Raw genomic sequence first — 15,444 nt, 5'->3', positions numbered from 1 at the left:
AGACATCGATAAAGCTCATGCTGAATCATTTTTTTTATTCCCAGAAATGTACCATTGAATTGATGCAACAACAAAAATAGCACTAGATTTCTACAATTTTGATTTTGCATAGAACACTCCAAAATAATTTCCGGGGAGCATCTCCCGCACCCCTAAGTTTTTTTTCAATTTCAGGAGTTATTTCCCTCATGTATTTTCATGCTTAAATGCTGTGAGTGTGATGCATGTGTAATCTGATAACAAGATCATTGATGCTAATTCTATTGCTAATGTATACATTTGATTTTGTATTTACAGAAGCAGCCATTCCTTTGCCCTCCGCATCTAGTGAGAGCTTAGGACCAGGGCCAGATCATGCCTTTGCAAAGAGGGACACGACTACATGTGAGGGTATTGTTATAGGAACACAGACTACCTCAAGTTGGCAGAGCTGCAGATGACAATTACATAACAGGCCTCTGTGATTAATCGTCTGACTGAAGATGTTTCTGGCTTGAAGAAAGACAACATGAAGGTGAAGGAGAACATACGCTCTTTTTCTGTTGATTCTCTACTGAAAAATGACACTGCAGTATGGTTTTACACATATGATGATCTTTCTGTATGCATGTACCTACTTCGTAAAAAAGGCAGGTCTACATTACTGGGTTGATGAGCTGCCAAAGGCCACATCACTCCAAAGAGCAAGAAGCTTATTTTGTCATGTAATGGTTTATATAATTTACTCTGGTACTGTATAGAATAAAGGGCCCATTATCAATCAAATCTCTGGTCTGGTCTGAATTTGTTTCATAAATGATTGTATGTGAGCTTACGAACATAACGATTCCCACTTTAAATAAATGCGATCAAGATAATTAGGTAGACAACATGTCAAGAGACGTTTATTCCTTATTTCTTGTTATAATTGAAGGATATTATTATGCAATATACTGCTTTGTTTTTTAAAATGGCTTCAAATTGTCTCCCTTGTACCGACACTTTAGTACACAATTTGTGCATTCACTTGAGTTATTTCTTAAAGAAAATTACCCCCCAAAATTATTCAAAACAGTCTTTGACATATCTACAGTTTAATTAAAAGAAAAACTGTATTTTATTTTAAGTGATAAATAAATATAGACAAATCTTGGGACTGTGCACAAACTGATCGGCTTGAACTCAAAAGTCGCAGCCAAGAATCTTCTGCAACTTTTGAGTTCAAGTCTGTCAGCTTGTGCACGGTCCCACAATCAGTTCAAAAAGAATTTTCCTTGATATAGCCTTGAAAAAAAAAGTAAGTAACAAATTTTGTACAAACAAATTTGTTCAAGGGAGACAATTGGAATCATGTTTTTTAAAATCGGTGAATTGCATTATAATTTCCTCAAAAAAATAACAAATAACTGTGAAATAAATTGAAAAAAAGTGCTAACATTATTACCTTGATCAGATCGATGTGTATGACAAGGAATTTCTATGTTTGCTGATTTGGTTGTCCGGTAATGACTTTCATGCACAGGGCTTCTAAATTCACTCGCTCAAACGCTCATGTCTGCACCAACATTCACACACGTCCATATTCATAAGGGATGGTGACAACACGCTCTTGAACAACAAACATGGCACAAAACGAATGAACATTTCAAACATTTCGCTATTGAATGAAATCATCAGTACATGGATATCAAATCATAAAACATCTCACGTATACCTCCTTGCCATTCCGAAGTTGAAGAAGAACACAGTCCGGCATTACACACACTACACTTTCATCACTGAGAATCGCTGTTCACAACACATGTCCTCGGCTCTGATACGTTCTCCGAATAATGCACACAAGTCCTGGATGATGGTATAGTCCGTACGAAGCCAAAACACTTCTTACTATCCTCTGACACAAGTTCTTATCAGCTTCCACAATCTTCTGTCTTAACTGCAGGCATTTAAAAAATTAAACCTGAACTCACACACAGAGGTGACAGCACTACGTACCCTCCCTCGCTGTAAACAAAGTACTGATTTTACCTGTCCATATTGAAACTACATACATTTTTCACTTGACAGAACAGTTAACTGTTGCTACCAACTTAATTAACTGGTATTGGAAAAAAATATCACACCTTGAAAACCCTAGTTCAGTATATCATAACTATATGCAGCCTTCAAACGGTTGGTACCGGTTGTTGAAGATCTCTTAGTCGCGCTTCCTGGCATCCGGACTTCTTGGGTCAAAATTGAGGCCTTGAAGAGTCGTCCGGGAAAACTTGTCTTGTCTTGAAGCATACCTGAAAATGAAATTTTTTTTTTTACTTGACACTAAAGCAAATCTTATGCTGGGTACAAATGCTAAAACAAGTTGCGCCAGTCTGTCAAACATGTATAACGATACTGAACGCAGTACATTTCACAAGGACAATGCTTAGCTGAAAACCAGCATCCACGTCGAATAAGGTAAATGGCAACCCAGCATAGCGCAGTAGCAAAACTGTCCCACAGGAAATCACGCTTCCCTGTGTTTAAAAAAAATCTGTTTAACTTTCTAAGCTTGTAGCCCTGAAAGTAAAAAAATTTTGCACTAGCCTCTGGCTAGTGATTCTGAAAACGTACCAGCCAGAGAGCAAATTTTACGAACCAAACCAACAATTTGATTCAGCATCTTCACTCGCATTTGGCGAGTAGATGAACACTTCTACTCACCAGTTGCATGCTTCTACTCACTATGGCGAGTAAAATACTTGCCACTTTCAGGGCTGGTTTGTTTTTAACCTAAACATAATGTTGTAGTTTTCCAGAAATTGCTCTACACACAAACATACACCACCGCCCTGGTCTCTTGACTAAATGTAAAATGCATAGTTTTTTGATGATGCACTTTATAAATATCACTGTTTCTCTTTCCCCAGTCTTGTAGCTGTTGTAGTTAACAAGCTCTATATTTTAACTTTGAGACTTATGTTCTGAAAAAAATAGATCACACTCTGATGTAAACCTCTAGGTAACGCAACCCTAATTTCCTTAATATTAATTATTATACACACTTACTTAACAATTTGTATGTCATCGAGAGCAGCTGGTGCAGTTTTCTTGGCAGCATGCCCCTTCCACATACATTTGTAGTGTGTACAAGTTTTGTCTGCTGGCACAGTGTCGATTCCTTCAGCCATGTAGTGTGAAGCAGCAAAAAGTGTGGCAGCCACATGGTTGCAAGACTGTCCTTTCTGGGTAAAAACAACAACACACATTCAAATTCTGTTTGTGTTATCTTGATTTTCCTTAGCCTGCTAATAACAATTAACTTTATCTTTCCTAGGAATTCCTACAGAGAGCTTGTAAGCGCATGCTGTTGATATAGATCTATATAAAATATATACCGGCTCAGAATGGAATTTGATCTTACTGCAGTGATAACCTTCATTGACAAGAGGATTCACAAACACATGTGTACGTACACATTTAAATAAAACTCCGCACTCAGGTACCTGGTATTCTATTGAACATGCCTAGCCAACATGGCATGGTCTCCTGGAGATACTGATTGAAATTACATTAACATGCTGCTCATAACTTTGTCAAAAAAGACAGCTTTTGCATGCAGACATTTTCAGTAGAGAATTATGAATCTCTGTGTGTGTTTGTCACTTTGTGTGCCATGCATTATATGACTGAGTATGAAAACTGATTGTGTAAGATACCAAGTAACGCAGCCATCAAGTTAATCCCACAAAACATACAAGGCCAACAACACTTACCCAGCAATACACTCGCAGTAGGCTCCAAGTGCCTGTCCGGTCAGCGTCCCCCCACAACAGCATACACTTCGTTGCGAGTCTGCTTCATTGACGTCAGCACACTCGCTCTGAGTCTGATCACCACAGTTGCTTACTAGCTGTTGTGCCATGCAGAAAGACATTTTATGCACACAGTATGTCTATCGTTTACACCAAGGTTTTGCATTCTTTGCACTGGATGCGTCGTATAACTTGTCGAACGTCGACGCAGTAGTATCAGTAAGAAAGTTGATCCAGAGATCTGTAGATCTGTGGTCGATCACCTCTGCTTCGCTTATGCAGGGGAAGTTCGCCAAGTCTTTCGTCCATATACCACGAATAGCCGTTTCAAACCATACCTTCGTGCATGTCCTTGACTTTTAGTTCATGATTTTGAACAAGATAATCCGTTTTCTTGCAGAATTTCTCAAAGTAATCCTCTGGCAATAGTACTTCGAGCACCGACAGTGAAAGAGGTATTTCAGGCTGCCCCTTATTTCCGGTTATCAGAGAGAGGCTGCCGTGCCCTAAAATCTGATTGGTCGAAACGCTGGGGGCAAAGGTTATACGAAAAAGGTCTTCTTTGAGTCATGTGACGTCAGAGGCCGACAAAACTTTATAATTTGGCTTTTCGGGTTGACCGAAACTTCAAAGGAACTAAATAAAAAAAAAACGTCATGTGTTTGATTGCATGTGTGTGTGCTGTTCAATGTCAAAACAACAACAAAGTGAGTACATGACGTGTGTTTTGTAGTTCCTTTGAAGTTTCGGTCAACCTGAAACGCCCAAATATGAAGCTTATGTGTTTGATTGCATGTGGATTGCATGCATGTGTTTGTGTGCTCGTTCAATCGTCAAAACAACAACAAAGTCATAGTACCTGAAAGGAATTCGATCGATACATAAATGTTATTTGCGTGTTTGACCAAAATATGACATTTTACACAGATCTCGACAGTCATTGTTCACCTCGACCGCTAGCGCGGTCTCGGAGAACAATGACTGTCTCGATCTGTGTAAAATGTCATATTTTGGTCAAACACGCAAATAACGTATATTATATCGCGCGCGAATCTCCAGACTCGGACTCAAGGCGCAGGGATAGATCTATCTATGCCGTGTGAGATGGAATTTTTTACACAATACATCACGCATTCACATCGACCAGCAGATCGCAGCCATTTCGGCGCATATCCTACTTTGCACGGCCTATTATTCCAAGTCACACGGGTATTTTGGTGGACATTTTTTTTTTTTTTATCTATGCCTATACAATTTTGCCAGGAAAGACCCTTTTGTCAATAATAATATATAATAATAATTCTCTTTATTTATATAGCGCCTTATCCGAAGTTCAAAGCGCTTTTATGCCGTGTGAGATGGAATTTTTTACACAATATATCACGCATTCACATCGACCAGCAAACCTCAAGCCTGTTAGGCGAATGTTCACCTTTCGCGGCCTTTATTCCAAGTCACACGGGTATTTGATGGACATTTTTATCTATGCCTATACAATTTTGCCAGGAAAGACCCTTTTGTCAATCGTGGGATCTTTAACGTGCACACCCCAATATAGTGTACACGAAGGGACCTCGGTTTTTCGTCTCATCCGAAAGACTAGCACTTGAACCCACCATCTAGGTTAGGAAAGGGGGGAGAAAATAGCGGCCCGACCCAGGGTCGAACACGCAACCTCTCGATTCCGAGCGCAAGTGCGTTACCACTCGGCCACCCAGTCCTCAATCGTGGGATCTTTAACGTGCACACCCCAATGTAGTGTACACGAAGGGACCTCGGTTTTTCGTCTCATCCGAAAGACTGGCACTTGAACCCACCACCTAGGTTAGGAAAGGGGGGAGAAAATTGCCGCTAACGCCCTGACCCAGGGTCGAACTCGCAACCTCTCACGTGTTATCGGCGGCTACCCCGGGTCGGTCATAACAGTTACACATCTGACCCATCTGCCAACTGTCCCAATGAAGGACACCTTCTGTTGTCCCTTGTTTTTTGTGTGTGGTTTTTTTCTTTTTATATTTAGTCAAGTTTTGATTTACATTTAGTCAAGTTTTGACTAAATGTTTTAACGTTGAGGGGGGAATCGAGACGAGGGTCGTGGTGTATGTGCGTGTGTGTGTCTGTGTGTGTGTGTGTGTGTGTGTGTGTGTGTAGAGCGATTCAGACTAAACTACTGGACCGATCTTTATGAAATTTGACATGAGAGTTCCTGGGTATGAAATCACCGAACGTGTTTTTCATTTTTTTGATAAATGTCTTTGATGACGTCATATCCGGCTTTTCGTGAAAGTTGAGGCGGCACTGTCACGCCCTCATTTTTCAACCAAATTGGTTGAAATTTTGGTCAAGTAATCTTCGACGAAGCCCGGACTTCGGTATTGCATTTCAGCTTGGTGGCTTAAAAATTAATTAATGACTTTGGTCATTAAAAATCTGAAAATTGTAAAAAAAAAAAATAATTTATAAAACGATCCAAATTTACGTTCATCTTATTCTCCATCATTTTCTGATTCCAAAAACATATAAATATGTTATATTTGGATTAAAAACAAGCTCTGAAAATTAAATATATAAAAATTGTTATCAAAATTAAATTGTCGAAATCAATTTAAAAACACTTTAATCTTATTCCTTGTCGGTTCCTGATTCCAAAAACATATAGATATAATATGATATGTTTGGATTAAAAACACGCTCAGAAAGTTAAAACAAAGAGAGGTACAGAAAAGCGTGCTATCCTTCTTAGCGCAACTACTACCCCGCTCTTCTTGTCAATTTCACTGCCTTTGCCATGAGCGGTGGACTGACGATGCTACGAGTATACGGTCTTGCTGAAAAATGGCATTGCGTTCAGTTTCATTCTGTGAGTTCGACAGCTACTTGACTAAATGTTGTATTTTCGCCTTACGCGACTTGTTCTTTCTTCTTTTTACATTTAGTCAAGTTTTGACTAAATGTTTTAACATAGAGGGGGAATCGAGACGAGGGTCGTGGTGTATGTGTGTGTGTGTGTGCGTGTGTGTATGTGTGTGTGTGTGTGTGTGTGTGTGTGTCTCCCGGTCTGTCTGTCTGTGCGTGTGTGTGTGTAGAGCGATTCAGAGTAAACTACTGGACCGATCTTTTTATATTTAGTCAAGTTTTGACTAAATATTTTAACATCGAGGGGGAATCGAAACGAGGGTCGTGGTGTATGTGCGTGTGTGTGTGTGTGTGTGTGTGTGTGTGTGTCTGTGTGTGTGTGTGTGTAGAGCGATTCAGACTAAACTACTGGACCGATCTTTATGAAATTTGACATGAGAGTTCCTGGGTATGAAATCCCCGAACATATTTTTCATTTTTTTGATAAATGTCTTTGATGACGTCATATCCGGCTTTTCGTGAAAGTTGAGGCGGCACTGTCACGCCCTCATTTTTCAACCAAATTGGTTGCAATTTTGGTCAAGTAATCTTCGACGAAGCCCGGACTTCGGTATTGCATTTCAGCTTGGTGGCTTAAAAATTAATTAATGACTTTGGTCATTAAAAATCTGAAAATTGTAAAAAAAAATAAAAATTTATAAAACGATCCAAATTTACGTTTATCTTATTCTCCATCATTTGCTGATTCCAAAAACATATAAATATGTTATATTCGGATTAAAAACAAGCTCTGAAAATTAAATATATAAAAATTATTATCAAAATTAAATTGTCGAAATCAATTTAAAAACACTTTCATCTTATTCCTTGTCGGTTCCTGATTCCAAAAACATATAGATATGATATGTTTGGATTAAAAACACGCTCAGAAAGTTAAAACAAAGAGAGGTACAGAAACGCGTGCTATCCTTCTTAGCGCAACTACTACCCCGCTCTTCTTGTCAATTTCACTGCCTTTGCCATGAGCGGTGGACTGACGATGCTACGAGTCAAAGAAACTACAATGGGCTTATGTACAGTGTTTGTACGAGTATACGGTCTTGCTGAAAAATGGCATTGCGTTCAGTTTCATTCTGTGAGTTCGACAGCTACTTGACTAAATATTGTATTTTCGCCTTACGCGACTTGTTGAAATTTCACATGAGAGTTCCTGGGTATGATATCCTCAGATGTTTTTTTCATTTTTTTGATAAATGTCTTTGATGACGTCATATCCGGCTTTTCGTGAAAGTTGAGGCAGCACTGTCACGCTCTCATTTTTCAACCAAATTGGTTGAAATTTTGGTCAAGTAATCTCCGACGAAGCGCGGACTTCGGTATTGCATTTCAGCTTGGTGGCTTAAAAATTAATTAATGACTTTGGTCATTAAAAATCTGAAAATTGTAAAAAAAAAAAAAAAAAAATAAATAAAACGATCCAAATTTACGTTCATCTTATTCTCCATCATTTTCTGATTCCAAAAACATATAAATATGTTATATTTGGATTAAAAACAAGCTCTGAAAATTAAGAATATAAAAATTATTATCAAAATTAAATTTTCGAAATCAATTTAAAAACACTTTCATCTTATTCCTTGTCGGTACCTGATTCCAAAAGCATAATAGATATGATAGGTTTGGATTAAAAACACGCTCAGAAAGTTAAAACGAAGAGAGGTACAGAAAAGCGTGCTATCCTTCTCGGCGCAACGAATACCCCGCTCTTCTTGTCAATTTCACTGCCTTTGCCATGAGCGGTGGACTGACGATGCTACGAGTATTGCTGCGTTGCATTGCGTTCAGTTTCATTCTGTGAGTTCGACAGCTACTTGACTAAATGTTGTATTTTCGCCTTACGCGACTTGTTTTTACATTTAGTCAAGTTTTGACTAAATGTTTTAACATAGAGGGGGGAATCGAGACGAGGGTCGTGGTGTATGTGTGTGTGTGTGTGTGTGTGTGTGTGTGTGTGTGTGTGTGTGTGTGTGTGTGTGTGTGTGTGTGTGTCTGTGTCTGTGTGTGTGTGTAGAGAGATTCAGACGAAACTACTGGGCCGATCTTTATGAAATTTGACATGAGAGTTCCTGGGTATGATATCCCCGGATTTTTTTTTCCTTTTTTCGATAAATACCTTTGATGACGTCATATCCGGCATTTTGTAAAAGTTGAGGCGGCACTGTCACACCCTCATTTTTCAATCAAATTGATTGAAATTTTGGCAAAGCAATCTTCGACGAAGGCCGGGGTTTGGTATTGCATTTCAGCTTGGTGGCTTAAAAGCTAATGAGTGAGTTTGGTCATTAAAAATAGGAAACTTGTAATTAAAATTATTTTTTATTAAACGATCCAAAAACAATTTCATCTTATTCTTCGTTATTTTCTGATTCCAAAAACATATAAATATGTTATATTTGGATGAAAAACAAGCTCTGAAAATTAAAAATATAAAAATTATGATCAAAATTAAATTTCCGAAATCGTTTTAAAAACTATTTCATCTTATTCCTTGTCGGTTCCTGATTCCAAAAACATATAGATATGATATGTTTGGATTAAAAACACGCTCAGAAAGTTAAAACGAAGAGAGGTAAAGTAAAGCGTGCTATGAAGCACAGCGCAACCGCTACCGCGCCAAACAGGCTCGTCACCTTCACTGCCTTTAGCACTAGCGGCGGACTACGTTCAGTTTCATTCTGTGAGTTCCACAGCTTGACTAAATGTAGTAATTTCGCCTTACGCGACTTGTTTACATTTAGTTCAGACTAAACTACTGGACCGATCTTTATGAAATTTGACATGAGAGTTCCTGGGAATGATATCCCCGGACGTTTTTTTCTTTTTTTCGATAAATGTCTTTGATGACGTCATATCCGGCTTTTTGTAAAAGTTGAGGCGGCACTGTCACACCCTCATTTTTCAATCAAATTGATTGAAATTTTGGCAAAGCAATCTTCGACGAAGGCCGGGGTTTGGTATTGCATTTCAGCTTGGTGGCTTAAAAGCTAATGAGTGAGTTTGGTCATTAAAAATAGGAAACTTGTAATTAAAATTATTTTTTATTAAACGATCCAAAAACAATTTCATCTTATTCTTCGTTATTTTCTGATTCCAAAAACATATAAATATGTTATATTTGGATGAAAAACAAGCTCTGAAAATTAAAAATATAACAATTATGATCAAAATTAAATTTCCGAAATCGTTTTAAAAACTATTTCATCTTATTCCTTGTCGGTTCCTGATTCCAAAAACATATAGATATGATATGTTTGGATTAAAAACACGCTCAGAAAGTTAAAACGAAGAGAGGTACAGTAAAGCGTGCTATGAAGCACAGCGCAACTGCTACTGCGCCAAACAGGCTCGTCACCTCCACTGCCTTTAGCACTAGCGGCGGACTACGTTCAGTTTCATTCTGTGAGTTCCACAGCTTGATTAAATGTAGTAATTTCGCCTTACGCGACTTGTTTACATTTAGTTCAGACTAAACTACTGGACCGATCTTTATGAAATTTGACATGAGAGTTCCTGGGAATGATATCCCCGGACGTTTTTTTCTTTTTTTCGATAAATGTCTTTGATGACGTCATATCCGGCTTTTTGTAAAAGTTGAGGCGGCACTGTCACACCCTCATTTTTCAATCAAATTGATTGAAATTTTGGCCAAGCAATCTTCGACGAAGGCCGGACTTCGGTATTGCATTTCAGTTTGGTGGCTTAAAAATTAATTAATGACTTTGGTCATTAAAAATCTGAAAATTGTAAAAAAAAAATTTTGTTTTATAAAACGATCCAAATTTACGTTCATCTTATTCTTTATCATGTTCTGATTCCAAAAACATATAAATATGTTATATTTGGATTAAAAACAAGCTCTGAAAATTAAAAATATAAAAATTATGATCAAAATTAAATTTCCGAAATCGTTTCAAAAACTATTTCATCTTATTCCTTGTCAGTTCCTGATTCCAAAACCATATAGATATGATATGTTTGGATTAAAAACACGCTCAGAAAGTTAAAACGAAGAGAGGTACAGTAAAGCGTGCTATGAAGCACAGCGCAACCGCTGCCGCGCCAAACAGGCTCGTCACTTTCACTGCCTTTTGCACTAGCGGCGGACTACGTTCAGTTTCATTCTGTGAGTTCCACAGCTTGACAAAATGTAGTAATTTCGCCTTACGCGATTTGTTTTATATTTTTTTAAAAATAAATTTGTTAACTTATTTTTCCCCCCTATAAACTTTCCTTTCTTTTATTTTGCTCTACTCTTCTTTTCTCCAAAGCATTTCGTTGATAGAGCTGAGATTGCAACAAAAATGCACTCCTGCAATTTTCACCGGTCACAACGGTAGGACGACAGCCAGCTTTGTTTACATTTTATCACATAAACTCCGCTGCTGATCGAACTTTGGATCCGGTATTCCACTCATGGAGTCAAACTCGTTATTTAAAAATAAAAGGGAATTTTGACTTTTAAAATTTGACAGCTGAAGTCAGTGAACTGAAGTGCCCAACCGAAAGCAGGAAAACATAAAGCGAGAGTAGCGTCCCTTGAGTACGATGAATCCAGTAACGTGGATATAGCATCGAGTCTAGACACGGACCCGTGGATATAGCCACAGCAATTTCTTTTTCCCCTCATAAAAATGTGTTAAACAGTTTACTGCACCACGACTCAACAGGATGCGTTACAGGGAAACAGTTTTCTTGGGTTCCATTTTCATTCTTGTTCCGTAAATTAATTTGTACAAAAGATGTGCACTGAGTAAGAATTTAAGATGATACAAATTAAAAGAAATGAGTTGGGTTGTGGTAAACAGACTTTTGACAACCATAAAATCCTGTTGTCTTTTTAGAAACTTTTTAAATGTTCTCTTCTGCAAAAACGGTTTTGTTCTTTAGATTATCATTCAACATGGAATGACAAAACTCATAATCTATAATCCTATGGATGAACTTTTCTTCACAAATTAATCTAAATGTTATTTGCACAAGACTAGTTTGTTCTTCCTGAAATGTTGCTGATGGTAAGCAGAAATAGAGAATATATGTGGGAACATCATCCAGTTTTCCTAGCATACATAATCAAAACATAACGATAATATTTTTATTTTTGTTTTTCATACATTTTGTTTGATATATGGGTGAAAGGTGCAAAATGCATAGATACATGTTTGTTAATTGCAACAGATTTGTGTTGTAAGAATGAATTAAGTAGACAACCATAATATAATCCCAGCGAAGCTGGAGGTATCCCACGAACGCTATAGAGAGAGAGCGAGAGAGAGAAAGCGGATTTGTCCTTCGCGGGGTGTGCAGTGCCTTGGCATTGCACTTCTACTTAATTGTTAATGATTTATTAAGCAAGGAGCTTTCTATGGAGTTTTTTTCCAGAGATCAGTTGAGAATTAAAATGCAGAGCAACCTGCAGTGTCACAGAAATGCCCATCCACACACAGAGCTGATTATCAGGTAAGAAAGACACAACTGAACCTGAGAAATAAATAAGATCTGTGTGTGCAGAAAAGATGTGAAAAAACATATAAAAAAATAAATAAAATATATAATAAAAGAAGGAAACAAAAACCAAAGAGTTCATATTTTGCCAAACACTGCATGACGTTCTTGGTTGTTAAAACATAATTCATGATGATTAGCTTGTGAAGTGTTCGGTTGGAAAGTTAATCACACATTATATTTAGTGCTAAGAAAGTGACAATGGTGTTACAGCAAAACGCATTCTAACTGAGCTCTACGTTTACTTCTTTTCAAAACTCCCCTGACAAAATGTTTAAAAAAAAATGACAGTATGTTGACCGTCAAGGACTACAATGAAATATGATTTGTGTTTGTATAATTATGATCTTGGTCATCAAACTTTTGAAAATGAAATGAAAAGACATTGAGTGACCCTTTCATGCATCATATTATCATTAACAGGCTTTTTTAAAATTTATTTTTAATTTTTACCTGTTCAAGGGCATTTCCAAAACAAAATGGCAAGTTTGTTTCATTAACTCTTACCAGTTCGCTCCCTTACCCATCGTAAGCTTGCTTACGATGCCCCCTCCCCCTGTAGTTTTCCACTGACCAATTATCTAATTATCAAAAAAAAAATTGGTTATTTTACATTGGATGGGTCGGACAGTGGATAAACTCATATGTTAGACACACATTATGACAGAAACAAGCTGGGTTTTTGTTATAAGTTAGTTATAAATAGGAATGCATTATTAGGCCCAAAAAAATAAATAGTCTGTTAACGGTAACATAGGCCAAAAAAATAGGGTCGGTAGGTCGGCACTTTTTTTTCCCCCAAAAAACATTTTTAAGTTATTTTGCCAAAAAAACAATTTTTTTTCTTTTCCCAAATGCCAAAAAAAAGTCTAGGGTCGCGTGAAAAAATAGGGTCGGTCGGGATACCGTAAACAGACTATTTTTTTTGTTGCCTTAGGCATGCGCATGTCATGAAACGTCCAACTTTGAAATTTGGGTGGGGGTATTCAGGTGACAATAACTTTTTTGTTTATCAGCAAAACTCAATAAAACTTTGCTGTGTTATGTAAAATGAATGCCAAAACAGACTAGTTAGCAGCATATCTAAAATAAACTGAACACAAAAAAAATATTTCTTCTTTGTGTTTGTCACGTGTTCCAAAAAATGGGCTTACAAATTTCAACAAAAATCATGTTGTCACCCCCATAACCTTTTTTACCTTTAAAGATAGCACAATTATCTTTGCAAATATGAAAAGCTTATTCATTTTTGAGTCACTTGAGAAAAAGTGACTCTATGTAATCGGTCAGTGTTAGTCTGTCCGTAGACACCACCTTAACGTTGGACTTTTCTCGGAAACTATCAAAGCGATCGGGCTCATATTTTGTTTAGTCGTGACCTCCAATGACCTCTACACTTTAACGATGGTTTCGTTGACCTTTGACCTTTTTCAAGGTCACAGGTCAGCGTCAAAGGAAAAATTAGACATTTTATATCTTTGACAAAGTATCTCGGAAACTATCAAAGCGATCGGGCTCATATTTTGTTTAGTCGTGACCTCCAATGACCTCTACACTTTAACGATGGTTTCGTTGACCTTTGACCTTTTTCAAGGTCACAGGTCAGCGTCAAAGGAAAAATTAGACATTTTATATCTTTGACAAAGTTCATCGGATGTGATTGAAACTTTGTAGGATTATTCTTTACATCAAAGTATTTACATCTGTAGCCTTTTACGAACGTTATCAGAAAAACAAGGGAGATAACTAGCCTTTTCTGTTCGGCAACACACAACTTAACGTTGGGCTTTTCTCGGAAACTATAAAAGTGACCGGGCTCAAATTTTATGTGAACGTGACTCATTGTGTTGTGAATAGCAATTTCTTCCTGTCCATCTGATGCCTCATATAATATTCAGAACTGCGAAAGTGACTCGATCGAGCGTTTGCTCTTCTTGTTCTTTCATTTGATATATAACTTTCTATATTTCATTTAGAATATGACCCCAGATAGCCACTCGGCAAGTAGGCACCAAGAGCACTGTAAAATATGCCCTAAAACCCCCGAACTGGTGAGAGTTAAATAAAAAGAACTAGTCATAAAAAAGGACTATTCATAAAATTTTATTCTTGGTCAACAAATTATTGCTGAAATTGACAGTTTCAAAGTGGCCTCCAGATAAGTAAGACACGCAGCAAACTTTTTTGTCATCTGCATCAGAAAATTCTTTAAACAAGAAGGGCAAAGCCCATACGACTCACATGCTTGACCTTGACCTTTACATGACCTTGACCTTCAGGGTCAAGGTCAAATAACTAAACCTAGCATGGAACACAAAGCTGTTAATTCAAGACATAGGAAGTACAATGGTGCTTATTGGCTCTTTCTACCATGAGATATGGTCACTTTTAGTGGTTCACTACCTTATTTTGGTCACATTTCATAAGGGTCAAAGTGACCTTGACCTTGATCATATGTGACCAAATGTGTCTCATGATGAAAGCATAACATGTGCCCCACATAATGTTTAAGTTTGAAACAGTTATCTTCCATAGTTCAGGGTCAAGGTCACTTCAAAATATGTATACAATCCAACTTTGAAGAGCTCCTGTGACCTTGACCTTGAAGCAAGGTAAACCAAACTGGTATCAAAAGATGGGGTTTACTTTGCCCTATATATCATATATAGGTGAGGTATTCAATCTCAAAAACTTCAGAGAAAATGGGGAAAATGTGAAAAATAGCTGTTTTTTAGGCAACATTTATGGCCCCTGCGACCTTGACCTTGAAGCAAGGTCAAGATGCTATGTATGTTTTTTGGGGCCTTGTCATCATACACCATCTTGCCAAATTTGATACTGATAGACTGAATAGTGTCCAAGAAATATCCAACGTTAAAGTTTTCCGGACGGACGGACGGACGGACGACTCGGGTGAGTACATAGACTCACTTTTGCTTCGCATGTGAGTCAAAAATGAATGAAATGTGACCTGGTAACAGAAAGTGACCAAAAGCAGAAAAAGGAGAGATGTTCTTCAAAAGCTTACCGAGTTGAATTACACTTTTCTGCATGAAAAAACCAAAAGAAAGTAAATATCCATGCCAACATTTGAAACAGATGTGATGACTGATGTACCCCCAAAAATGAGAAGCAAACAAACTAAAAATGGATTGGACAATCAAAGCATGTTATTTAATTATTAAAACAAACAACCAAACAAATTATACAAACAAACAAACAAATCTTTCAAACCTGACTGCCCAGAAAACAAATG

At 37.5% G+C, this 15,444-nt stretch overlaps 1 long non-coding RNA gene across 1 annotated transcript; it reads right to left on the bottom strand.

The window, feature by feature from the left end:
* Positions 1-1,618: 1,618 nt before the first annotated feature.
* LOC138983775 (uncharacterized) lies at positions 1,619-4,323 on the bottom strand. The gene is made up of 3 exons (XR_011461255.1): positions 3,732-4,323; positions 3,025-3,200; positions 1,619-2,267 (listed from the first exon to the last, which is right to left on the bottom strand). It is a non-coding gene; the product is annotated as an uncharacterized lncRNA (long non-coding RNA).
* Positions 4,324-15,444: the final 11,121 nt, after the last annotated feature.

Source organism: Littorina saxatilis, linkage group LG13, assembly GCF_037325665.1.
Source record: "Littorina saxatilis isolate snail1 linkage group LG13, US_GU_Lsax_2.0, whole genome shotgun sequence".
NCBI lineage: Eukaryota > Metazoa > Mollusca > Gastropoda > Littorinimorpha > Littorinidae > Littorina > Littorina saxatilis.
This window is presented reverse-complemented; position numbering and strand designations above follow the sequence as displayed.